At 35.4% G+C, this 26,426-nt stretch overlaps 1 long non-coding RNA gene across 1 annotated transcript; it reads left to right on the top strand.

Moving 5' to 3' along the window:
* The first annotated feature begins 12,381 nt into the window (after nt 1-12,381).
* LOC136048557 (uncharacterized) lies at nt 12,382-25,904 on the top strand. Its single transcript, XR_010622190.1, has 3 exons — nt 12,382-12,426; nt 25,316-25,366; nt 25,834-25,904. It is a non-coding gene; the product is annotated as an uncharacterized LOC136048557 (long non-coding RNA).
* Nucleotides 25,905-26,426: the final 522 nt, after the last annotated feature.

The raw sequence follows: 26,426 nt of genomic DNA, 5'->3' as shown, positions 1-26,426 counted from the left end.
ACTCTGAGAAACTGTGAGAAAGAAACTGGAAACAGTGCTCTCAGATGGTGTGCCTGCTACCCACCCTGAGGATAAGGTAGGCAGTGGGAAAGCTTTGGCAGCTTGACAATCTTTTTTTGTTGTTGTATTTTTCTTTTCTTTTCAGATTAAATCCTTCCCTTCACTCATGTGCAGCATTTTTATTTGCCTCTTAGCTACAAGATAGGACCTAATATATCACTATATGCATTGGGTCTCAATAAATGTTAGTGAATATTTTCATCACTTAACAAGTTCTGAAGGAAATGGGAAAAAAAATTCCTCTGTGCTTATCTAGCTAGCTGTCCCCTTGAAAACAATGACTTGTAGCTTGTCTTATTTACCTCTCCGAAGAAGCAGATGCATAAAAAAATAATATTAACTATTTGTATGGGTGTCTAGGCAGTTAAAGTTTGTCAGAAAATATGTTTTTAATTAAAAAAATCCACTTTATTCCTTACTTCTTCCTTTTATTATGAATTGATCTACCTAAACATTTTTGTTAGATTCATGATATTATGTTTTTCCACCTCACCATAATTTCTACTGTGGTCTCTGTTCACAAGCTGTAAAGAAACGAAACACTCATGCTTGTTTAGAGAATTTGAAAAGTTGACTGTAACATTGTTAAAATGCTGCAGTTATTTGATTTTGTACTGGTGCATGCTGACATTTCAAGTGCAAACTGAAATAATTCTCATCCTCCAATAATTTTGATGTATTTGAATTGCAGCTAAAGCTGCATTAAGTTGCAGAAGAAAACATCCAGATTGGTTTCTAAAATAATTACTGTCACCTGCAACCTGTCTCACTTGTACTTCACCATCTTCCCAACGACACTACTAATAAAAGGCTGAATACAGATCCCCAAAGGAGAATATTTTCAACACTTTTCCTTCTCTTTTTTTCTTATCATTTAAGCAGCTGCTCAGTTGTCACTACACGATAAGACCTTCCCTTGTCCTCTGTAAGGAAACTGTTAAGGACATCTGACAGAGGATACTGAAGATCCAGCTACAGCCTATCATCTAGGTTTACTATGATTCACATGGTAAACTATTTTTTGAAACAACCTTATCGGATTTGTAAGTTGTGCCTACATCTGCAAAACTTGATGACTCTTCCCCAAAGAATCATATCAAAATATGTTCTCCATCAGTTTATCTAGGCTTAGGTAAAGACAGTCCTGAGATAAAAGCATGGATTAGTAGCTGATGAGATATCAAATATCTGTGTCATATTCCCTTAGTATCAAGTCCAGCTTAACCAATAGCTAACACAAAACATTTACCAGTACAAGATTTTCCTATGTGAGTACTTCTGGCACTCCTAGAAATATCATTTAGGTCCTGAAAATTTTTCTTCCTTAATTTACCACTTCAGAACAAATCTCTTCTACTTATGTTTCAGTTGGAAATAGTTCCTCAGACTCTTCTCCAATAAAACATGATGTTAGTCTATTGTCTTTTCTGTAATGAATACCAGTGCAAGGAATTTGCTTTGCTTTCCGAAATGATCTGGATTTTCCTTGACAGGTCCTTTTATATCAAGAACATCCCATGCCCTAACTTCTCTTTGAAAGGCTTTTTCCTTTTGATGCACTGGAAGAAGTTTTTTATTATTAATATTTATTCCTTCAGCCAGTTGCTCAACAATTTTTGGCCTGTCTAACTGTGGTTTTACATCTAATAATGTGGTTTTACTTTAAAGAGATTATAGGCCAATAACTGCACACAAAGATTTAGAAACTAAATATATTTCATATCAGAATGATGAAGTTTAGTATCATTTAAACATTAATCAATCTATTAAAAAGATGATGGTAAGAAGTGTTAAAGGAAGAATATCTGCTTCTATAGTACATCTCTCAAAAGTGCTACTAATTATAGAAGTATAAGAATTTTGGTGCTTTATTCAAGACAATCTAATGATGCTTGAGCAGCAATGCCCAGAACTCACTCAGCCTTAATGCTTAGGCCTTTGGGTGCAGCCACTCTGCTTCTGGAAAGAAGTTGCATAGAGTCTTAAATAGTTCATCTGTCCCCCAACTTTCTCTGTTCACAGTGCTTTGAGCAGCTGCACATTCAGCCTGTGTAATGTTCATTTTTAAAAAATTCTCCACATAAGACTTTTAGATAGTTCAGTACAGGATTCTGGATTTTTTTTAACTCTAAAATAGGTTCATTAGGTGCTTTTGTCTTTTACTAGGTTATTTACTTCTACCACATTTTCCTCAAAGGCTCATTTTTCTACAGCCGTTCCATTAAAATAAGTATTAAAAAAATCAAAGATTTTCAATACATTAAAAATAAAGATTAAGGTACAGATAAAACTCATTTACCTCTTCTTTGCTTAATTATATATAGAAACAGAATATTATAAGCATCAGCAGATATTTTAAGATCAGTGTAACTTGAGTTCAATGTTTACCTCCATCCATTGAGTATCCTAGCAGCTTTTCAGCTTCTTATCATAAAGTAGAAGGCAGTACAGCATGTGTATTTTAATCACCAAGTATCTCCAAACTGCTTTTTTGAATTCATTTAGGGAAAGCATTTTTTTTCCTCCATCTCCTATGTTTTGGGGCATTTTTATTTGTGAAAGTGTTTTTAGGTGATATCTTTTAACAGTTCTCTCTTGCACTGGCTAAAGAAGCTCCTTACATGACATAAAGAATTCTAATTATTTTGTACAAGCACTTACAAATACTTTAGCAAAGCTAGACAGAACTAATTACTTTCACAGATGTTTTCAGAGTTTATTACTGGTGATGGTGGTCTTGAGTGAAGCACAGATCTGAAATGTAGACTATCTGGAAACAAAGAAGAGATGTTCATTTATGTAAGTAGAGAAAAGGAGCTGTGTAAAAATGAGGCTAAACCCTAGATTTTCAACAGCACTTTGTCAAAACTCAGCCTTAATTGGAAACAGCTCTATCTTGGACATACAACTTCAGTGTTAGGTACATTCTGCATTCTAATCCTCTTACCACGCCTTGTGACATCAACACTAGTCCACTTCACTTTTCCAATCAAATTAAAGATGATTGTAATATTTAATAACTTCCAATTATTAATTGTATTAAATACATTTCCTGAGCTCTTCACAGCATACTGTGCAAATGAATGATTTTACAACTAGAGGTAGCACGGCAAAGAAGCACACTTCATACTCTTGGAATTTTATACATAATTATCACCCCTTTCCCAGTCCTTCAACTTTTATTGATAGTTATTGATGATTATAACATATTAAGCAAAGCGTAAATATAATATGTTAAATCTAATGTTTCTTTTAAAAAGCGTTATGTGGAATCCTGCTGTCCAAAAAGTTAAGTTTGCTCTAAAATTCAGCCACCGAGCTCATCTTTTCTAGGCATTGCTTGAATTAAGTAGCCAGACAAGAGAACTTCTCCATAATAGCCATTTTCCCAGAAGACTTTCAAAATGCTTTTCTTTCATCTTAATTTAGTTACTTCACTGGAAATTTTCATAGGTGAGTCACCATACTTCAGCCACAGTGCCTAGAATAGAAGGTTATGTCTGCATACTGTTGCAAAATCTGAAGATTTTATTGTGAACCTCATACTTCTTCATCTCAATGAACCAGTTTCTGAAACTATATGAAAAAATAATAAAAAAAAATAAAATAAAATCTCATGTTTTCCTTCAGTATCCAGGAACACATTCAGCAAAACTTAAAAATGGTGGTGTTTATCTTTCCCTAGTCCTCTCTCCCACTGAAAGTTTTAAATTGTAAGCTTTAATGATTCCAGGAAGCACAGCACTCCCAACTTTTAAAGTGTGGTGCTTTCTAAACTTTGCAGTAATGATGATGAAGAGAGACTGAACCACAAGTCTTCAATAATTTGAGTTAACTGCATTATGAGGTGTTTCATCTCTTAGTCACTGAAATGCATTGCAAATCTTCCATAGATTTTTAATGGTGTAAGTCTATGGTGAGAGAAAGGTCCTCTTTCCTCTGCACCTGCCATGGTGTGGGCACCTCAAATAGCACAACTCCTTTGTTGTCTGCTCTTGCAAAAAACAAGAATCTAACTTGATTTTGACATCAACCAAAGGAATTTCTCATTATTATTTCTTTCTCTCTTATGCATATTTTATAATTTTAATAAATGTTTTGCTTGCATTTTCTTCCAGGTTGAGGGTTTATTTTCCTTGCTGTATTTTCTTAACCTATTTGGCCTTCTGTACTTTTTCTGGCTCTTATTTTGGCAAAATCTTTCAGTGTAACACCATCAGCAAATTTATTTAATGTGATCTTTATTCCTTTTTCCAAGCCCCTAAGATGTTAATTCATGTTCTTACACTGACTCCTCCATTGGCTTGGAAAGTTACATACTTTGCCATTAATCATTATCTTTTTTTCTAATCTCTGTTGTCCCATTTACATAAGATTGCATTATATTTTCAAATAATGGTTCTTGAGACTCTACTGACTACATGAACAAGGGCAATATATGTTAAGCTACTATATTTAATTCATTCATTAATTTTGAAATTCTACTAAAGAGCATAAAATTTCAGTAGCAAGATTAATTTTTATTCCTCCAATATTCCATATAGTATATGGCTCTAGGTTGTCCTTTTTGTTTTTCTTTCTTTTCCCTATAATATAAAATATAATATAATATTTATATTATTTATATATAGTTACATGTTTATATTTTTATATTTCTAAAATATAATATAAAATTCCCCTAATATAAAATAGGAAAAGTATTAGGAATTTTTATTTCACGTTAGTATGAATATTTTCTCCTGCTCTATGGCTGAGAGATTGTGATCTGCTTGAGGAGATATGCCAGGACTGTGACATGAAGTATAGCAGAAATAGAAAGTCTGTCACTACACCCATAACACAGTGGTAATGTCAGGACCAAAATTTCCATCGTGTCCTTGTTTTGTTTTGTTTTGTTTTTTGTATTTTTCATTTTGAAATTATTTAAATTGGAGCTGAGATTAACAACCAGATTTTGGCCCCTCTGCCAATCCTCTAATCAAGTTTCGATAGTCTACCTCATGTCCATACAATGTCAGTGAAACTGAGCATTTTAAAATCTGTATTTCTTTGCTGTGAAACACTGTAGTAGATAACGATCATTTAATTTTCATTGTGGCATCTTGGTTTATTTCATATTCTGATGTGCACTTTAACCTGAACTTAAGTAAACCTGCCATTTAAACTACTCACCAGTTCTGCTTCTCTTTATACATGTGTGGTTTTATGTAAAAGATAGGGGAAAAAATGGTCTCTTGTAGTCATAGCCAGTGACTATTTCAAGATATAGGCCTCTTTAGGAAATCAGTTTATGTGAAATAATTAGGATAGATTAGTAAGAAATGCTTTCATCTTGTGTGTTGGCTTTTTGGGCATTTTTTTTTGTTTGTTTGTTTTGTTTTGTTTTTGTTTTTGCTTATGTTGCATTTCAAAATAATTAAGAATCCAGATTGTTTCTGTTTTTCACCTTCGTTTACTGGCATCCAGCAAAGAGGCCTACACTTTGATTTTAATCATGGCCAGACAGTATAAGACCTTGGTCTTAAAGGCAAGTGGGGCTACAAGCAGAAACCCTGCTGTGTAATTTCAAAGCAATGTACTTCATGCTGCTAACCCTACAGTATGATTTCTGTTCTGCCAATGGCTCCAATAGCAGACAACTTCCAATTTGCACCTCTTGCATAAATCCACATTATGCCAATAGGTTTAGAAGAAAACCACAAGCTGCCCAGTTCAGCAGTCAGAGGTCTGTTAACAGATCTTTAACTATGATCTATTGTGTAGGAAAGTCTGAAATTATAGAAGCAGAGTTTCACTTTATAGAGCTCTCACTTGTGCTATGCAGGTTTTCTTGAGATAATTATAAGTGTTTATTTTGGCTTTTAACAAGTTTAATCACATTATTTAGCATGTTCTGATTTTGTCACTGAGGCAACCATTACTTTTGCACACAAGTTGGGCTTAATTGGCAGCAGGGAGAGAAAATGGAGTTTAAAGTGACTAATTGCGCTAGACCTCACAGATGCCAAGATGTAGTTCTTTTAATTAAAATTTTTACAAGAGTATTTACAAATGCAAAAGCACTATCTCCTGTAAGTTACTAGTACAGCATGGTTTGCTTCCATTTTAAGTGGTAAATATTCTGGAAGTTCAAATACAGGATGAGTGTAGAAAGTATTTCAAGGCAGGAAAGATAGAGATTGGGAATACAAAAGTACAGAGTTCAGTTAGGCACTTCACTTACTTATCTGAATTCCAATTTATAAATAACCTCGGCTGCCTGTAGCGGGTAATTCAGTCTGTTAATTTCAGGCCACCGCTTAAGTGTCATGCTGTGCCAAATTGCATTTGATGGTTTTATAATGGCATGACTGTAATATACTAAAATGAGATCTATAAAGGTATCCCCTAGTGAGAATTTCAACTCAGGTCTCCAGAGGTAAAAATGACACTCATATCTATCAGCTCTGCACCTCAGGTATGGTTTACCAAAAAAAAAAAGAAAAAAATATGTCTTCTAATTTAAATTGTTTTGAGATCCAAATAAATAATTATGCAATTTCTAATTGAGTTTTATAATAAAATATTTCAAAATAACAAAGTATGCTTCTTGACACATTTCATCCCACTTTAAATCTCTGAAGTATGCAACTCTATCAGAAGTGATCAATTATCACTTGATGGATGATAACAGTTTGCCCACAGGGAGTGTTATTTCTTGCTCTCTGACATTAAAATTGCAAAGGTACATCTCAAAGAAGTAAATGCTTACATCGGGATATTGTTGCACATGAGATTTCTTTGGTAATGGTGGCATTTTGTAGTGAACGAGACATCTTCACCCCTCCTCCAGAGACCCTATGAAGTTAAATTCATTTTGGAAGGTTAAGCTCTGTACACAGAGGTCATGGGACTGTGCTGAAGCTGGAGAGTCTGTTTATTTTCTACACGTGTAGAAAATGTTGTTCCCAGGTGTGAACAGAAGTTTCTAACCTTCACAAATGATCCCCAGGAAGAGACCTTGCTGACTAAGACTGGCTTTGTCTCTGAGCCATTCCAACAGTTCACTTTTTTCCAATTGATGTATAGCAACTAAAGAGAACACTTATTTAAACACTGGATTTTATTTTAAACTCCACTAACCAGAAGCAATGCCTTTACTGGCATAATGGTGCAATTACTCAGATACTTTTTCAAACACATTTTGGGGGAAAAGACTGCCATGGATATACACCTCTAGTATCTAGGGAGCACAGCAGTCCTATAAGGAACTTCTTCTTTTAGCCTGCTTATAATGCCCTGAATTATACCAGGCGAAACAAAACACTGAGAAGGCTTTAATAAACTTCCTGGCTCGTGTCATGACTCCTACATATTGAAACAGTCACACTATGCCAAATTGCTTGAAAGCAGAGAGATTCATGGTTTTTGTGAAAATGGTAGCTATATAAATTTAACTATTTCTGAGTCCACATAAATGAAAATTGCCGAGTTTTAAGAAATGTAAATAAATATCTCTACTTACAGGAGGAGTAGGGAAAAGTGTCTGTAATAAGCATTAACTTTTATTAAGTTCTTTTTTTCAGATAATTTTGATTTTACTTGTATCCTATTTTTCTCTCCAAGCAACTCCAAGCCTCCTACAATCATAGAACTGTATATTTTAAAAGCCTTTTTTTTCTTTTTTAGGCACAAAATCTTCCATTAAACCAGCTGGTTCTGGATAAATAATGAATAGCTTTGCTATATTCATGCATTAGGTTAGTGTGCTGCTTATTATTTTTACTACGAAGCTCAAAAGTTATCCTATGTCGTATTCATTAATTTCAGCAGTTATTTTGTTTGGGGTTATTTTACTTACTTCCCTAGGGAGAAATCTTTATTTGGATGTGACACCAGAATGAGCATGCTATGATTGAGACTAGATTGAGTAACTTCTGGTTTCAGGTCAGAAAATATCTTCAGGAAGCGCGTACATCTTCTCCCACAAGCCTGACAGTGCAATATGTCTATCCTTTCTAGTAGTCATAATATTTACAATGCATTATTAATAATGAATTTCATAATAATCCCATTGCTGACCAGACAGTGAACTTCAATAACTCATCAAATGCTTATTTTGATAGTTGCTGGAAACAAAGACATTATGACTTAATGGTCAACCGTAAGATATTTCGTCAGACTTTTCGATAAAGACTTAGATGTCAGACTTAGGATGGTACTATGTGTCTTTCATTGCGGAGCTTGATTTGGTCATAGAAGTAGAGAGTATTTTTGAATTCTGATTACAATATGCCATTAAGAGTCACATTTAATAGAGCAAATACATTCAAAACTGAAGTCAGTGAATGAATAAATAATGAATGAATAAGATAATCATAGAATAATCTTTCATACCAAGAACTGCACAGGTATGAAACTTAATTAAATATTAACTATTAATATCACTATTAATCAGCTTCAAAAAAACCCCACAGATTACATTATGATTTTTCTCCTCTTTTCCAATTTGAATACACATATTTAAGAAAACAATTTTGGAATAAGTGAAAAAGTTTCAGTGTAAAACATCAGATCATTACTGCACATATATTTAACCCCAGATTGCTTACACTTGTTTGATGTTTTATAAAACACATGGCAATATTATCTTGTTTTCTGGTACATATCAATGTCATGCCTAACAGCTGATACAGTTCTTCTATTAGAAATTGGAAAAGGACACATAAATAATGCTGACATTTCCGGTGGTAGACTTTTTCCCAGGAGGATTTGAAAGACTATAGGCATACTAATGATGATGCCAATTTTTAGATAAGATTTCTGAGTAGTGTTCAGAGTTCATTTACAGTTATTTGAGATTTCCTGGCCATTTGGTGCTTATGTAAAAGGAAAGAAATTCACGGTGCCAATCCTGATAAATCCACTTATCTGAAAATCTCATTTGAAAATTTCAGTTGCTTGCTCTTGTTGTGACTTGTTGTCTTTAACAATAAACTGTTTCCAATGTTGACTGAAGCAATTATTTTGTATAACTCGTATCACTGAAATTGGTTCATATCATTACATCCACTGGAATGGAACCAGAACCTGAAATAAGCAATAAAGGCTTATTTCATTTCTCTGATGGTGAATTTCAATGTGAAACTTTTCTCATTATATTTGGACTTCTCTGCACTCTCTAGTTTTGATCTAAAGTGATAAGTTTTAAAATTCCAGCCTCATCAAACTGTAGACATAAGGGAAATGTTATTTTATTTGAATAAGTGTTCATATGTGCATAACTCAGATGGCAATCTGAAATGGAGTGCACGTAGCCTGCCACTGAAAAATTGGTTATGGTGTCCAAACAGTTCCTGAAACATACCTGGGAGGCAATGCACCTGGGTTTGAATCACCTGTGTGAAACACTGACAAAAATTGAGGCATCTGTCGCAACAGAAGTAGGACATTTGTCAGAATGCTCACCAGCTATCTTACAAAAAATATATATTTTTTCTTTATAGGACCAGTAAGGAAAGTTTGGCAGCACAAACATGCACTGATTGACTTAGGAGAAATCTCATGGCTTGTTAAGTCCTTGGGAAGACATATGAATGCCATGAGCATGAGTGGTTTTTCTAGTCAAACTATTTATTTAACACAAATGGGACAGGAAAATCCACATTGCCATTCCTACAAGTCCTATGAGGTAATACAGGATTTGGGTAAGTGACATTTAATGGAAAACTGACTTTCAAAATGAAATAGGGATTTTTTCAACAATCCAAAGAGATATACTTTATTTTGATTTTGTATGTTTCTAATGGTATTCCTCTGCAAAAATTCAGTTTTGTAGGTCTTTTTTTCCATCCAATTATACTGACATAAAAGATTTTCAAGCATCTTTTATTATAAAACAGAGTTGTATAATTTATAAAAGTTACAAGTATTTCTCAGTTCCTTCTTAAGCGTTATGTCTACTTCAAATTTTATTCTTTAGTTTTTATTGTTGTTTTTATTTCTTAGTTTTCTGTATTATACGAAGTTCATTACTTAAACTGTGAACACAGGAAAAAAAATGAATTCTTCATTGCCTCCTACTAACACTTTTCATATAAACTCAGCCCATTTCCTTTCTCTTCACTAAAACCTACTCTAAGCTTTGTCTAAGAGTAAATTTATTATATTTCTATCTTGAATTTTCACCTCTTGTCAATATGGTCTTTATTTTCTTTGGCAGCGATCTGAAGAACATGGGCCACAATCTAACTTCAAAAATTTACAGCAATTACATAACTATGTCCTGGGCCAGGTAGAAGTGCTATGAGCTCAAAAAATTGCAGATAGCACTTGGACTATGCTGGTCTAGAGTCTGTGGGGGAAAGAAAAAAAAAGAAAGAAGAAGAAAACAGGACTGTGAAAACATAAAAATAGAAATAACACATTTGTGAAAGGAGAAGAAGCAGGTAAGAGAACAAGTGGACAGTACCGGTCTTTTCCATTAGACTGAGTAGCTTCCTTTATTTTATTGCATACTTATGCTTTCCATGCTGTATTTATGACACTCATTTAAGAACACTGTAAAAATCAGAAAAATCTTCACTTGAGATTTTTTGTCACATCTTAAAAATTAAGAAAAGAGTAGGTAATATATTTCACTAAATCAAAACCCACTCCCCTTAAAAAGCCCTCACTGTTCTAACTGCCCTGTTTTATAAAAGTAATGTTTAAAAAATTTTTTAGCTTAGAATATAAAAGAATCATAAGCTTCATACATCTGATTATGTAAACACTGTAGAAATGTGTTGTAGTTAAAAATTAAGTCTTCACATTGTAGCTGCAGTTGAGCCAGTGTTTGCCTTATTTAACTCTTTAAAAGGCTGTAGACAGTATCATTCCAGAGGCCCGTGGTTGGATGCACTTCTATTCACATTATTTAGGACAGTTCTGTAATTAAGTTGCATTTGGTGTATAACTTTAATAACTTATTCCAACTGAGAGCAAAGACATTGCTATAAGGAGCAAAAGACAAAATCATGAAAGAAATCCAGTGGAGCAGTTCTGGACCAGTGGTACTATCTAGAACACAGTTGTAAGCTGAGCATAGCAAGTTTTAGGTTGTCTGTTTAATTATCTTTCATTTAACTATTTTAAATTATTTTTTCCACAAAAGCATAGTTTGTGTGAAACTTGCCAAAAGGGCACTCTGACCCCTTTAAGTTTTGCTATTAACCTAATAAGGGTATTGTACTGGACAGCTGATGATTGTATAGTGTAATTATAGAAACAAGGATAACTTGAATATACACAAGCAGTAGGGAGTCACCTACTCAACAGTAAGGGCCTGAGCCCACAGTCCTCAGGCCCCACTACCTTCACTTCTTAATTGACTTCAAAGAGAGTAAAAACAAAACAGTAACGTTTAGAACAAACCATTCAAGCACAAATAAGGACAGACAAGATGATCAGACACAGCTGACAACCAAGTGATTTTTCCTGCCTATGTGTCTTCTACTATTTTTTTATTCAGTCTCTAGCCCAAGGAAGGATTATTGATTTTTTTTTTACTAGAATGAGAGGAAGAGATATTCCATTTTGATTCCAATGTTAATTATTGCAAGCCTCCATTACTATTGAGCTGAGGATTGGCACGAGAAACATTCTGTAGGGAATAGAAAAAACGAAGGACTCCTGGGCTGTGTGATGGATGATGCACTTTGGTATTGTAAAATCACCTGTTCAAAAAAAAGACATGTTCAAGCCAACACCTGCTTACATTAGAGGAGTCATTCTTTACGCTCTAGTGTTAGCAAACTTGTGCACACATTAGAGAAAAATATATTATGATTTTAGCAAGCACACAAAGTGCAAATGCTCTTGATATTATGACTGGAATCAATCGAACTAACAAATATACAGGAATAATTTGAATGCCCATGACCTTGAAGGTTCTTTAGCTATTCCTTTGGGACTGCATATGAAAGAATTTAAATAGGAAGACACATCTGTTCTATGTTGGGAAAACTGGGCAGAAAGCCTCTTCCCAAGGATTTAACCTTGAAAAGAACTGATCATACCTTTTGTTACACCTTATTAGATTATTATTAAATGTGTAGAATTTGTAAGATAGTAAAGCACACAACTCAGAAGTTTGAGGTCATATGGGAATTGCTAAGTCATAACCTGAACCAATGATTGAGCACCTAATTAATGGGCACAGCCAGCCCTGGGAGCACAAGTGAAAGCAATTCACCTGTGCACCTGATGGGGTGGAATCTGGTTCCTCACACTCCTTAAGACTCATTTAAGAGTTGGCTGTTGCAGTGTATGAGCTTTATTATAAATGAGCTTTATTTGGAGGTTTCTCCTTTTGTAGTATTTGGTGAGCCCTGACCCTTGGAGTAGGTAAGTACATTTTTTTTTGTTGTTGACTGCACTGTGATCACCACCCTTTTTTTGAGCAATTTGGGACTGTTTTTCTACCATCGTTTTTTCCTAGACTAGTTTTGTTTTTGTTAGCAGCTATCGTGGTGTAGTAGAAGCAGATGTGTGCTAATAACAGAACTTGATCAGTGTTTGCTCTTCAGGGCACCCTACTGTTTTATGCTAGTCTGATTCTGGGGCAGAATCCCCACAAGCTGCTGAAGGTCAGTTGCTTAAGTGCTTTGTGTTGCAGTAACTGGCTCTCTGCTCTCCAAGACTGTGTGGTGGTGTGAACTGAAGTCTTGTTGAGCAGTGATGAGTTCATGTCAAATGTGCACTCCTGAGTCATACTAGGTGATATTGATGTTTGAATGATATGCCGAAGATGTTCAAACCCTTTAACAAAGATGTTAAAAGAGCACAGCTATCTAAGACTTTTGAGTAGTTTTGCAAGTATTAACTTTGTCAGTTCTACAGATTCACTAGTGAATAACTTTACTGTCTAAGGACAGTGAATGTGTCTCTATTTATTTATTTATTTATTTTTACTATGTGCACTTGATATGCAGGTTTCCATAGGGGTGTACCATGTTTGGAAGAGAAGTCTGCAAAGAATCAGTCTGCTTAAGAAAATAAAAAGTGAGGGAAGAGTAAACTTTTTGCTGGCTTCTCAGGCAAAGCGGCTCTTCTATTTTACCTGGCTGTTGAGTAAATAGGAGACTCTGGCATGTCATTGAGGAAAACTGACATATGAATCTGAGGAGCAGCCAGCTCTGAGGAAAGCCTTAGGCTGCAGTCAGCTTATGAGGCTTGTTACCAAAGCCAGACCTCAAGAAAACTGTGTAGTCTTGAATCTGGAACAAATTGGGAAGGCCACTGAGGAATGTTTAAGGGCGCCTGGAAGGGACCTTTCCTTCCTTCGCTAGCTCACTGATAGTGCTCTGTGAAATGTTGTTCAACATTAAGAAAATAAGGAAAGATAGAGCATAGAGCTTGAAAGTAATGAAGAACTGGTTCAAGACTGACTAGCTGCTTATACAAGATTTCACTATGGAGAGTAGTGTTGAATGTGGGAGCTAGAGCAGAATATCATAACGGGACGCAAAAGTGAAAGAAAATCTATAGCAGTTAAGCAAAAAGCTCAGGGAAGTCAAGTGCTGGAAGTCTCAAATTATTCATTTGTCAGGAAGGTGAAAACTAGAGAAAAAAATCCTTCTGATGAAGGAATATGATTACAATAATTTGTGAATATTAGTCATTAATAAATAGTTCCTGCAAAGTTTGTAGAAGAAATGTATTTCTGTCCAATTAGGGCTACTAGGAGTGAGAACCAGGAAGACTTAAGATCATGAGCATTATAATCTGTGATGATAGAAGCTAATGTTAAATCAGAGAAAGATCAGGGCAGTACTTCTAATTCTGAGATACTAGCAGTCTAAAACTTGTCCAAACAAGTCCTGTATTTACACTGCGTTTAAAAACGTCATTTCAATGTTTAAATTTATCAAATTTATTTTTTCATGGTGTTTCTTTTTTACTCCTCAGTAACTATAAAATTAAAAATGCTTTCCTATGCTTCTGCAGAAGTACACTAACTCCCGCTAATTTTTTCACTGAGGAAAAAATTAAACACTGGCAGCAAAGCACTGAGTACAGTACACAGATGTTATTGACTTTGAATAATTTGTTTTGTAGAAACAAGCTATTTTCTCCTCACTGGGAACAGCAAAAATCCCATTGACTGGGGCATGGGGGGGAAAAACAGTATTCAACATGACTTTTTCTCAGAGAAAGAACAGAAAGTTGTAATATCACAATTTTGTCTTGGAATAAAATGTTCCAAAATAATTCAATTTGGAAGTGTCTATGTTTAGTTTTGACTTAAATTGAAGTGTTTTATTTTCTTGAGCTGAACCCAAGCACTGTTTCAAGTCAGTTCGACATTAATCTGCACTGGACTATTCTGTCTCATTGGAATTTGAGCAGTCCCCCCCTGGTTTCCACACTTTCATAAGGGCCAAGTTTTTTTTTTGCAAACTTCTCCCCATTGCTCTGCAGCAGTTTGACCCTGCTGAGCCATGTACTTCGATCAGAGGGGAGCTCATGATCCATAATGGAGCATGTACTTTTGCAAGTAGAAAATGCTTTTTTTTTCCTGCATGAGAAGTATTTGACAGGTTTCTTCACAAGTGATGTTGATGGAAATGCTAGAGGGAGAGAGGAATTGGTTTGCAGGTCTACTGTTGAAAATGTTGCAGACTTGGAAAGTCATGGTATTTCAAGAGTTAAGAAATAGAACTGCTTTCATGTCTGTCATAACTCCTCTTAGATGGGGAGGAAATTGGCCCCTACATATCTAGACTACGTAGTAGAGAGGACTGCAATCTACAGAAGTCAAGGGGAAAAAATGTGATAATACAGCAGATGGGGAATGTGTTCCTATGGTGACTAGATACACTATATTTTCTGCTAAGATATACAAATGAAAAGCAACGAGGACTGCAGTAATGGAAGGCAGCTCTAATTCTTATTAGGCTCATTTTCTTCAGGCTGCTATTCTTAGTGAAAACCAATACTAAGGTTGGAACACACATTGTGTCTGTAATATGTAGTGTATTGTGATCACCATAATTCTTGCCTTCTTTTCTCTGAAAGTTTAAAATATTTGAATTGTTTTTCCTTTTGGCACACACAAAAAAGTCAGCAGTAAGAACCAGAGCTGTAGTATGCCAAACTACTTGCTCTAGCTGATGGGTATGGCTGCACAGAGAGAAAGGGTTTGCTGTGGAGTTTTCTCATTGTATTGCAGGTGGGTGCCTTGTCAAATGAATGATGAGGTTGTAAAGGCAAGGTTTAAGAGGTTAGCAAAAGAAAGCATTATGATTGAATGTAACCTAGTTTTTGTCCTTTGAACTATAATTGAACAGTATTCCTTTTCTTTATGCAAAAACACCTACAAAAGTGGAAAGTTTTGTGTTAGAAGGTTTCTGCAGTCAGCGTTTTCAGAGCTGTCATATTATGTCTTCCACAGAAGTGTTTTTTCTGACGTTAAAAGAAAATGTACAATGGGTTTGAATGGTAGTATACTGTTGTGTTTTGGTTTTTTTTAGAGGGTCCTCAGCTGCAAGTGGGTATAGTATCTGCTTCTCAGGATTTATTTCAGAATGGAGGGATTTCTTCTGTCCTGGATGGGAAGCCTGTTCCTGGCTTTGGCATCACATTCAGCACAAGCTTCACAGAAACTGGTCAGCTAGTGCTCACAGCTCTCTACATCTCATGTGACTAGTCTTGGCATTGTCTCAATGACATTAGTAATGTTTTGATATATGATATGTGACAATATACTTCCTATATAGTAGAAATAATAATGATGATATAATGAAGTGGAGAAAGAGCTGTTTGGCAAGTGAAGCAACTAAAACAATCTTACAAGCACTAAGGAGCCTCTGCAGGGTTATAGTGGAAACATGAATAAAATTAAGATACACTCAATGATATTTTCCTGGATGACTCAGTGAGAATGTGTGTGAATATCAAGGAACTATAATTATTGGGGAATATCCAACTATTTATTTTGTCATGTCTTGAGACAGTTCACTCAATGTAAATGAAAGGCATGTTTGCCTCTATGATGGCCAGTTTCTGGCTTGATTGCAAAAGGAGCTATAAATTATGTTAATAATGCCAAATGTGTAGTTTTGCAATGTTAATAGTGCATGGTGGGGGGGGGGGGGAAGAGGGTGCAAGTCATTCAATTGCAAGAAAAAAGATTTCAATTTTCAGTTGGGCAAATATAGCTGAGTACACTCTTGAATTCTGATTGAAAATGCAATTGATTTTATACAGCTGCTGAAGAGGGTTCCCATTATCTAGTCAGACTGAAAAAATGTCACATTGTCTACTGCACAACTATTACTTGCATTTCTCCAAAGTCACCTCAGCTGCACTTGCTGGGTAGTGGTAAAGGAGCTTGTCTGCAATTACAAAGGTGTTAATTTCAACATTGCGTGTACGTTTTCTTTTTTACTAGATTGGCATGAACATTTCACACTCTAGTGTGTGCTGTAATTGGAACAAACTGCAACACATACTACTAAAAACTGAGTTCTTTGTAGCTGTTGCTTGTCCCTTCCATTTAAAATTCCCTGGCCGCACTTCTGCCTCCCAAGCTGCCTTTGAAGGCAGATTTATGTGTTTTAAGTACAATTCAAGCATATTGCAGACACAGCAGGAGACTGTAAACAATCAGAAGCTGAACTGGAAGAGTCTTCAGCATCAGGTTGGTAGGACTTGAAAAATTCCTGCAACTTAACAGGTTGTGTTCATTATGGAAGATATGGATGGCATCACTAGTAAATCCCATTAAGGAACATCAGGTAAAATGCCCAAAGATGCAACTATCTTATATGGATGGTCTCTGCATATATGAATCATTGTTCCCCTGCAGACAGGGTTTATATGGTCTCACTTCAATATCAGAATCTACTGAGCTTAACAAAAGATTATCTCAAGACAATGTAGGAAATTAAAAGAGCTATACATTACTTCGATCTCCCAAGAAGTGATTGCACTTGTACCTTGAATTTCCACTTGTTACTCCTGTATATTCTCATGTTAGAAAAAATACTGAACCTAAATAAGGCTCACTTGCCTCACTTTCAAACTTAGACAGAATAAAAAAAAAAAACTATATACTCAGCTTTTCTGTGCAAATATACTTTTTGCATATGTCTAGGACTATGAAAATTGGCTTGTACAGGAAGAAAAATAATGTTCTAACTATCAAGTATTGACTAGACTGTGCACAATGGTCTTTGAAAAGCTATAGTTTTAACAGAATACAGAAATATTCTAATTTCAAAAGTGTCTCACGAATACTGCCTGAGAACACTCTCAACAGCCTGCTCCTTTTTCAATAATATATAGTAATATTCAGTATGAAGTGGAAGAAACATACTTATTTTGATTTTCTTTCTTACCCAGTGGTTCTTTAGCACAAATTTTGCACCAAAGCTGTGGAATTTTTTTCAACACTTCAAGAATGGCTTTCTCTTTTCACTGAGAGAAGGAAGTTTAGATGTCTTGGGCTGGGTAAAGGCGATGAAATCAATACTGTTACTTCCTAGCAAAGTGCTTTAAGCACTAATTATGCAAATATTTTTTTCTAACTTATTCTACTTAGTGAAAGCGGTATATTTATTACCCATTTATGCTAAATCTGTTGCTGTCCAGTATTTTGAGATTCTTTGCCAGTGTTTAAGACACCAGACACCTGAAGAGACCTCCAGGTGTCCTAAACTGCATTAGAAAGAGGCTCAGTTTAATTAAGGAGTTCAATTAAGGGTATGATACATGTAGACATTAATCCAGTGAAATATAGGATGTGTAACAACTAATGTTCTTTTGGATATGGATACTGAATCTCTGCTTAAAATACATGTTAGTCCCAAAGTTTTCTCAAGACTTATAAAGTCAGTGTTTGGCAAACAATTATGACTGCTATTTTGCTTTTTAACAGAGAAATGCTGTTAAAGAAAGGCTGCTTTTCACTGGAGAAACTTTTTTTTTTTTCTGGATGCAGGCAGCTGTTAAAACCAAGATTTAAGAATTTTAACAGAACTTCATCCAAGGTAGTTTCTATCTAAACTCTGGCTTTCTTCAGTTGTCCCTCTGTCTGATGAACAGGTTACTCATCCCCATTCTAGACTTACTCTGTAGAATATGATTCTCATGTTGTTTGTGCTTTGAAATACGTGAGCAGATTATATTTTCTCATTTAAAGACTCTGGGCTAAGGACCAGTATAATTGTAACATTAATGCTATTACAGCTGGATAAGTCTGAAGGGATGAGCCCTTAATCTCATACAGGCTGATGAAATAATGGTTTCTAAGCTCAACCTGATGTGTTTTTTCCCTAAGAATCATACAAGAAATAGATGTGTGAAACTTCTGCTGGAGATTTCTAAAATGAAAATGTGAAACACAATATTCAAATATTTAAATAGGAATTTGCATAACAAAACTTGTTCTGGTTATCCTTTCAAAAGCCTAGTTAACTCCTCTGAAATCACTCGGAAAGACTACAGAGAAGATCAAGAAATGTTGGCTCTACATGAAACTTTTCCAAAATGTTGTACCATTCCACTAAACAGGGCATGTTTATCTGGGACTGTGAACTTCAGGAAGGATATTGTAAATGGTCGAGAATTTATAGTTCCCATAAAAGAGGAAAGACATCTTTTTTTCAGTCTAGTTATATCTGAGGACTAAAAAATGAAGAAGATAAGTGAGAGCCTGGTCATTTTTAATTTTTAACTAATAAAAATTTGAACAAGAAGCAGTTGTCTCTTAAATATTTTTCTATGTTGAGGATGCTAGCAAAAATGTGATTCCTTGCAAATGAAGGAAGTTGCTTTACTGCTGCTTATAACTTACCTATACAATGATTCACATTATAAATATGTTAATATGTAGTAATGGCAGCATTTTGGCTTTGATATATTTGTTCATATCTTAAGTTGGCTTTAATTTTTCCTCATGGTTGAAGTTAGATTATGTTGAGTTCAAAAAGAAGATTTAAAAAAAAGCCAACAAGAAAAGTTTTTTCCATAAACCTATTTAAATCTCTTAGGTTAGGTCATGGAAACCTATAAAGCCTTTTTAGAGGAAATACACATACATTGCATGTTGCTGGATTTGTTGAGGTCATTTGATATGATCTATGTTCTGAAATGTGTAAATAGAGTTCATACAGAGCTCTGAAACAGTGGGATAAAATGATTTTTAAAAACGTTTGTGTAAGAAGCATATCTACAGAACCATTTGTTATTATAGATGACGTGAAGAATGGATATTTGAGGAAAAAGTTAATTTAGATACTTCTTTCAGGAAGCTGACCATGTATTCTAACTTTATTTTTACCACTGTGTGGAGTTTTGTAATAAAATTACAAGCCCTAGTTTGCAATACATGTGAACTAATTAAAGGTATATAATAGACAAAATCAGAAGAAATATTTAGTTACATGGAACTGAAAAAAAGGTAAATGTGAATGCTTTTTGGAATTAAATTACCCTCTTTCATCATTTAAAAAACACCTGGATAGATTCAAGGAATAAAGTGAGGCTGAGCGAAATATGAATTAATGAATAACACATTTCCATGATAGAATGTTTTTGACTACTATATAGACCTATAAATAAAACATGCTATGTGCATAGTTGGCACCCACCAACTGACTAACGTTAATGTAAGTAGACACAGATTTCTAGAGTCTTTTTATATAAAATGACTAGTTTCTGCTTTCTATGTTATGTTAATGATTGCCAGGGAGGCTATAGGCTGTATTTTAACTTTTTGTTTACTTCATCAGACTCATGCTGAGAGAGTAGTAAGTGTCATTCCCATAGCAGAGGGCTTACCACATGCACTTAAAAGGTCCATACTTACACAATTAATCACATTTTAAAAATGATTTGCTTTCCCACATTGAACACAATAGGCCTTTGTTATATTTAAGAGCTCATGCACAAAAGAAATGCACTAGCTGCTGAAATACTATAATCACATAGTGTTAGTTACAATAAATTGCTGAGTTTTAATATGTCTGGGCTGCAATGGGCAGCTCAGACTTGATTATCTAAGATTGTGGAAGATAATTGTCCAATGAAAAGAGAATAGGGACCTTAGCAACTCTTTCTGTGGATAAGTAAATAAAGTGGAAAACTCAACTGAGACATTATAGAGAAGAAAACTAGTTGCTGTCAGTGGAGGAACTGGAGCTATCCCAAATGCTTTGGTATCAGTAGTGCAAACAAAATTCCACCTACAAAATTCTGACAGAACAATGTTAAAAAGTAAGAAGACTGAATAAAGTTGCACAGTAGGTTATGTATGCCTGTAACAAATGCATAGTGAAATTACCTATGTTTATTTTGGGTAGCAGTTTAGGAGTGGATCTGCAGTAGAGAATCTGAAGGGATTTCTGGTCTTGCTAATATTTAATGGAAGATAATGACGTGAAAAGACACAGACTGAACTCTTTTCATGCTAGGGAGAAAAAGGATAATCTCTTTTCTTGAAAAGAAAATAATAAAATAATAAAAAATCATAAACAGTAAATCAAAAATAAATAAATTATAAATAAATGTTAAAATATATATTAAATATATATTCTATATTAAATATACTATTTATTATGTTTATACTTTATTATTTATATTTAAACATTATTTATATTGTTATATATTAATATATTAAATTATATAGATTAAATATATATTAAAATATAAAATATAAATTAAAAAATTAAATAAATTTGAAAAATGAAGAATAAATAAGTAATAAAAAGAAGAAATTGACCTCTTTTCTTGAAAAGGAGGGAATAGGGCTTTTTCACCAGCAGTGGAAGAGGCATAGAGGAGATTACCAGTCACTGTTCCTACCACACTGCTAGTTATGTAGTATGTTGCACCCGTCTGTCTTTTCCTAAAGTAGAAATAAGCCAAAAAAAATATCTCCAGCAAAACATCAACTCTCTCAGTAGGCAAGCCTGGGTAAAGCTTGTGTTAGAATGAATCAGCAAAAAAAGTTTGGCAGGGTGGGCAGAAACATATGTAGGAAATGACTGCTTGAAGACTCAACAAATTCATCAAGTATAGATGACAGCAATAAAGTAGTTTCATTTGTGAACCACGTTTGTGGTTGTGACCATCTTCAAAGAGTAACCATCCAGTTCAGTTGTGGCTGGTGCGTCCTCCGAAGATGCCTGCTCAGCCAAAACCCATTAGGAGGCTTTAGGGTGGGATGCTTCTTCCCCTTCTCAGACCAGCACAACTCAGCACGCACAACTTGCTGCCAAAGGCTTGTTACTGCCCAGAAAGGTGGTAGTGGGTAACCTGACACTGGCAGGGTAGAGCAGTGCTTGTAACCTTGTAACAGTACTGCAAGGCATTGCTGGACCTTAAGTATCACAAACGCACCTCTGAACCCAAGAAATACTGGAGCAGGTAGAATACATGTTCCTAAGCTGTCCCTGCAGAAAAGTTGCTTTCTTCATGAAGTGGTAACCAATCACATGCATGTATTTGAAAACCAGTAGAAGAAAATGTGGACGGAATGTGGTTTTGGCTGGTTTTCTCACTCTGTGCTAGTGAGAGGTAATACTGCAATATTCTTTGAAAGGTTCCAGTGAATTTACTACAAGAGCACACTCCAAATGGTTATGAGAACTTTGGGATCCATTGCAACACTGTTCACAGTGACCCCTTCCACTATTTTATAGAACATATGGACCTGGCTGTTAATTTTAATAGGGAAGACAACTTTGTTTAACACAGAAATGCATCTTTAATAACCAATCCTGTAGCTGTGAGTGTTCTGTAAAAGTCTCCATCAGAGACATTTGTACAAATGCATTTGAATTAATTTAAAATCCTGGAAGGGACTGAAAGTCAGGAGAAATTTTAGATTTATAAACTATCCATGTGTCCATGGATTATAAGACTTTCTGACATAATACTACAAACGGATTTGGCCAGTACATATGAAGAGGTTTATTTTTATTCTACTGATTGAAGAATGGGATTAGGAGGTAGGTTTTGGAGAATTCAATTCTCAGCTCTGCTGCTCATTTATTATGTGTCCACATAAGCCTCAACCACATTAGAAAGTCTCAGCTCCCTCCAAAGATGTGCAGCATAGTCCCCTAGTAGCATTCTGAATTGCCTGAGCTCCAGGTGCAACACAGCAGGCAAACAAGCACCTCTCTGCGGCTGAGCTGGAAACCGTTCATACTCCATCCAGCATTCTGTGGTTATCAGGGGATACACTGCTATTGGAGTCACAAGGAACTTCTGTACAGGCAGGTCCCTAGTGGCTGATGGAGTTTTTTGTTGGTTTTTTTGTTTGTTTGTTTTTAAATTTACTGTGGGCTGAGCCAAGTCCTTAATGATGCAGGCAGTAATACTGGACTGATAAGAAGCTGTCACCTAGAATTCACACTCGGTTTATTGATCATGGTGAACCCCCCATAGAATAGTAAATGCAAAGTCTAGTCTCCTGTTTAGGTTCCTCACTAGCTGCATCAAATAGGCTATCAAATTAGTATGATTTTTTTTCCCATCATTTTATGATGATTACTTTCTGGAAGGCATTATCTTCAATGGGATCTACATGAGCTATTTTAGATGGGTTTCCATATTTGTTACTTACTGCTCAAAAAACTATTTTATTTAATAGTGGGCCATCAGTATGATTTATTAACAGTCCGATAATGTAGGGTCAGTATTTTAGCTTATTTTGTTTGTTGTATGTTTGGTTTCTTTATTACACTTTGGAAATGCTGCTATAAAGAATGTATCCTGGTGCTTTTTCTACTTGCTTTATTAAATGTCTTTGCTGCAGGGTATTTTACTGTTGTCATGTAGGTTCCCTTTTAATGCACCAGCTGTATTTCATGCTTATTCATTTCCTCTATCCTTAAATGTTCCTCAGTAAACTAAACAATCTACTTATTAGATGTAACTTAGAATGCAAAATCTGTACACTCTCTTCAGTGCATCAGAAGCTGGTACACCTTTACCTTCTGATGACAAAATTACATTGAATTTATAAACATTGAAAATGTGGTTTTCAAAATACTTTGCATACTCTGTTATATGTACAAATATTGCAGCTAGAATTATCATTATGGAGAGAGAAAGTATTTTGGGATCTTTCCATGGATTGTTCTTTCTGTTTTTCAGACTTACATACATTAATTGTCAGATATAGCTGCTACAAGAATAGATATTACAAAATAACTTTGAGTAAACATTGATAAAGTAATCTTTTACTCAAATTTATTTTCTAGCTGGTAGTAGCATCTACTGTATGCAACAACTTGGAGTCCAAATATCGCTTGCAATAAAACTCCAACTATCCTGAAAGGAAATGCAAAATGTGAAATAGTCTGGCTCACATATTCTTAGGAAGTGTGCATATATTTCATGTGGTAATTCACACAAATGCTACCATTATGAGTAAAATACACATAAAATTATGTGAATAACTGTCATTATACTGTTTTGTTAACATCTGAGGCTCATTCTATGAAGAGTTTGAGCTTTAGGCCACAGTAATATTCACCTGAGCTCACATTTCTCCTGCTCAAGTGCCCTTATGCCTCACCTCGCAGGCCTGTGTGGTTCCTTTGACCTTCTCCAAATACACTCACATTGGTGTTATATAAAGACTCTATTTATTCTAAAAGTACTTGAATCCCCCTTAAAGGCAGGCCAATCAAACACAAGCCACAGGCAGCTTCTATGAGGCATAGCTTTTCACAAGCTATTATTTGCCAGTACCTGGTAGCAACAGGATGGGACTTTCCAAATTCTTTCTACCATCTGACAAAGTCATCCAAAGCATTGGACAAAGTAGATCTCAAAGCCAGTTTCTGAAACACAGTTCCATTCAGAATTCTGAAGATCGTCAACAAAGCCAGGATTGTATTTTCTCTGAAATTGCCAGCTTTTGCATAGTGCAGGGTGAGAAGATCGGAAAATATACGTTTCTCATAACTATGTCAGGACTAAACACATGAAGAAATTCCAGCTAAGCTGTTTTCAATAGAAGATAGACATCTACCGGAGTCTTCTGCAGCTAGGCTACAATTTCTGAGTTCCGCCCTCAGAAGAATCCAGAGGAAAAGACAGGTGAATTAAACATGACTGATCATCTTTGTCTCCAGCTATCTTCCTCTCCAGGATGACATCCTGAAAGATATTAGGAGCCAGAATAGAACAGTGCGTCCAAAGACAGTAGAAGTCCTATTTCAACTGAAGCCCTGTTTCCAAGCAGCTTCTGAGGAAAACAGCTGCCAGACTTTAGTTGTCCAGCTACTGGACTCACTCTCAAGTGAGTTCCCACGCCAAGCAAATGTGGCCAGTCATGTTTCATGGATGCTGAGAAGGAAGATGCCACAGCACAGCATAGACACAGCACAAGCGAGTAACTACTCACATTCATACCAGTAGTGAGAATAACTGTGGTGAAGGTCACAATTAAAAATAGACAGTTCTAGGAACTCTCTATTAAATATGATTCTAAGTCTGTTTTTTGAAGTGCAGACTTAATCTCATTCACTTTTCAATTGGATAGATTTTATACGTCACAGTCTGTCAATGGTTTATGGGCTGGTTCAGCCAAGTTACATGAAAAATGGGACAGGGGATCCACAGACCCATGCCTTGAGAAAGGGGAAAAGAGTAGGGAGATGGGCATAAAAACATAACAGTAGCAACAATCTGAGGAGGAAAACTGATTTACTAAATAGGATATCAGAATGAAAAATAAAACGATATATCTGGAATTGAAGCTAATAAATCAAAGAAAATGAGAGAGAGACTGTCCAAAACCAAAGGCCTTACTCTAAAGCTGAAGGTGAGACAGCTGTGGAGCTCCTACTGCTGAGACAAACAGGAAAAATAGGGAAGTCTCGAAACTTGTGTGCAGTTTTCTTTCCTTCTCAGTGGAAAACAGGAATCAAAAAGCCCTCTGGAGTATGTAGTTCTCTCCAGTTTATCTGATAGCTCATAGAAACTAAGATGTGGACTCCAAAGACTTTCAGCAATGATAGCCCTCGTTAGCTCACTCAGCTCACCCACATGGCAACAGCTTCAATTCTTCCACGTTTTATTATCTTCTGAGAATGCCATTTGAAATCACATCAAAAGTTTTTCTGTACTCAAACCATAGAGTATCTACTGCTCTGTTCGGTACACAAGGCTATTAGCAGTAAAAATACGATTAATATTTCCTGACATTATTTATTCTAGACAAATCCGTATGAATTTTCTTATCACCTTGTTCTTTTTTTTCTGTTCACAGACGTTATTTATCCTGGTATTTTCAGGAAATAGAAACCAGGTTGAACATTCTGTAAGTCCATAAAGCTTCCTTTTTTATAGTCTGTTTGCCACCTCCCGTTATTCAAAAATGTTACATTTTCCCTTCCATAAGTTCTCAAGTACAATAACAAAGTAATATCTGAATTACTACATAATAAATTTTGTAATTTGTTACAGTTTGATATCTGGAAGGAAGAGCTGAAGTTGATGCACAGTCGTGGAACCATGTCAGTGAGATCCAACCCCAGCCCCTTCTCATATTTTGCTCCAGCCAGCTGTGCAGATTTTCCCTTGCATGCCTACTCCCTCCTCTTTAGGCCTTCTTCTGCCCTGCTCAGGAATTACCCAATATTTTTTTGGAGAACGCTCATGTAAAATAACCAAGTTGATATCAAGTCTCCATCCTCCTTAGAAGAATTATTTACACTTTTGCTTTATCTCAACAGCTTTTTGCACTTCTTTTTATTATGCATTTTTTGCTTTTTCTTCATTTTCCAGAATACTTTTTCTTGGTGGAAACTCAAAATCAAAGAAAGTAATTTCTGTATGTGACTGTGGAATCTGAAAATGGTGCTTCTTCAAGATTTTCCTTTCTGGAGAAAGGAATTTCATCACCTCAGACAGGCTGCCAGGAAAGACCAAACTCCATTAGACTCAAAACAAGAAGGACATAGGAAGTTCAGTTGCTGGGAAACTGAGAGGGAGATAGCATCTTTGAGAGGTAAGGTGACCTTTCTAACATTTTGGTCCAGTTCCTCAAGAGTCTTAAATGCAAGAAGACTTTAAATGTTCAGTTTTGTGCCAATGAAGATAACTGAAAATGAAGATGATACCTGTACTAGAATCAGTTTTTGTCAGTGGGAAAAACAGCCATAATGTTTTGCTGCTGTGGGATCACTCACTTCTCATTCTATAGCTTTTTTGGGGTATTCTTTTCTTCTTTTTACCTTTTTTTTTTTTTTTTGGGGGGGGGGTGGGTAGGAGGGGAAGGGGGAAATCACTATATTTTTGTATAAAATTTTATGATAATGAAGTTACATAACAATAATGAATAACCTTGTGTACTCATGTTATAATGATCTATGAAGGAG

Source organism: Cyrtonyx montezumae, unplaced genomic scaffold (genome assembly GCF_038088225.1).
Source record: "Cyrtonyx montezumae isolate F1298 unplaced genomic scaffold, pur_monq_1.0 scaffold_2, whole genome shotgun sequence".
NCBI lineage: Eukaryota > Metazoa > Chordata > Aves > Galliformes > Odontophoridae > Cyrtonyx > Cyrtonyx montezumae.
The sequence above is the reverse complement of the archived record's forward strand: the minus strand, read 5'-3'. Positions and strand labels throughout refer to the sequence as shown.